This window comes from Notamacropus eugenii, chromosome 2 (assembly GCF_028372415.1).
Source record: "Notamacropus eugenii isolate mMacEug1 chromosome 2, mMacEug1.pri_v2, whole genome shotgun sequence".
Classification (NCBI taxonomy): domain Eukaryota; kingdom Metazoa; phylum Chordata; class Mammalia; order Diprotodontia; family Macropodidae; genus Notamacropus; species Notamacropus eugenii.
In genome coordinates this window covers 14,870,209-14,872,125 of record NC_092873.1, presented here as the reverse complement: position 1 = coordinate 14,872,125, position 1,917 = coordinate 14,870,209, and positions in this window count along the sequence as shown.

Below are 1,917 nucleotides of genomic sequence, written 5' to 3'. Positions count from 1 at the left end.
GTGTGTGTTTGTGTGCATGAGTGTGTGCGTGTGACAGGGCATGTGACAGTGTGTGTGCATGTGTGGGTGCATGCAGGTGTGTGTGTTTGCCTGTGTGTGACTGTGCGTTTGTGTGACAGTGTGTTACTGTGTATGTGCATGAGTGTGTGTCTGTGCGTGTATAGATGCATGCATGTGTGCCAGTGTGCATGTTTGTGACTGTGAGCCTGTGTGTGACTGTGTGCCTTTGTGTGTGTTCATGTGTGAGACTGTTTCTGTGTCTAAGATTGTCTGTGTGTGACTATGTGTCTGAGACGCTGTTTGAGACTGAGTGTGTGAGATTGAAATGTGTGTGAGATTGTGTGTGTCTGTGAGAGATTGTGTGACTGTGTGTGTGAGTGGTAGTGAGACTGTCTGAGTGTGTGTGTGTGACATGCGTGTCTGTGAGAGATTGTGTGTGTGTGACTGTGTGAGGCTGAGTGTGAGAATGAGTGTGTGAGAGATTGTATATGTGTGTGTGAGAGAGAGGCTGTGAGTGAGTGAGCTCCCTGCAGATACCCCACATCTGTGAGAAGGCCTCTTGGGCAGGGAGGTGCGTGGGGTTACCCCAGGCCACATGCTGACTCCATTATTTGCTTTCCACGTGGCATTGAGAATGTCCCTTGCCCTCTCCAAAACTCAGTTTCTTTTCCCAAAACGTGTGGGTGGTAAATGGGCTCTGTCGTTAGGCTCACAGGGTCATGCTGGGCCCTCCTTGTAGTTTCCCGCCTCCTTAGGAGGAGTCTGAGATCGTGGTGTCATCTCTGGCAGACAGGGCTATGGAGAGGATGAGTTTTCAGATTGGGGAGCTTGGGGTCATGGAGCATGATTCCCCATGCACATCCTGCTTTTCTCTCTTTGTCTTTTGCCGTTCTGGGACTCGCTGTTCTCCTTCCCTTGGATGGGCCATTTCTCATTAGTTCTTAGAACATGAGCAAGCACTTTGATCCCTCGCACTCAGCCCAGAGCAGAAGGCAAGGTCTTTTTCCTCCCTTGGGTTGACTGTCCAGCTGTGCGGGACAAACTCCCTCGCTTCTGCCAAATCTGACAACAATTCTGAGAGTTGTGTATTTGCAGGGATCATCCCCATTTTGCAGAAGAGAAACCTGAGGCTTAGACAACTTGAGACACAAGTTGAGTTTTTTGGAAGCAGATTTGAGCGTGAGCAACGGTTTATTTTTATTTCTGTATTTTAAAAATAGGATTTATTAATGTCTTTGACAGACATTGTTTGCTCTCCCATAGTATTCCTTCTTGTGTAAAGGAGAGCTGGGCTGCCCTGACCATATGTGGGCAGCATTGCGCCCTCCACCTCCCTACAGCAAATGGGCTGAGGTTCAGAAAGAAGAGGGGCTGGGGCGGCTGTTCAGTTCATCTCCCCTTCCGTACGATTCTTGGCTCACACTCTTCTGTCCTTGTGCCTGCTCTTCTCCTTGGTCTTTTCTCAGTACCAGAGCTTCATTTCTTGCTGCATAATAATATTCTTGTTATACCCATAAATCAGTTTGATCGGCCCCTCCCCAGTTGGTGTGTTCCTTCTTTGGTAGAGATACTTCCTCCACGCTGGTGGGGTTCCAGCTCTGCCCAGGGAGCTGCGGCCTCTCAGTGTTGCTGAGAGCCCTTCTATATCCTCAGGTAGCATAGCAGGGACTGGGAACTTAAAGAATGAAGAGCAACCCAGCTCCCCAGAGAAATCGGCAGACCTTTTCCATGTTTTCATCTCTTTGACATCCTACTTGCATCCTTTGATGCTTTCAGGACAGTGGGCTTACTTCGACACTCCAGCCACATCCGATATCAGCTTGTTTTCCCGCAGTTGTCTGAGGCAGGCCTGCTCCTAATTAATCTCTGTCCTGGTCCTTTGTGGCACTTTACGGATCACTCTGTATTTTGAGCTGG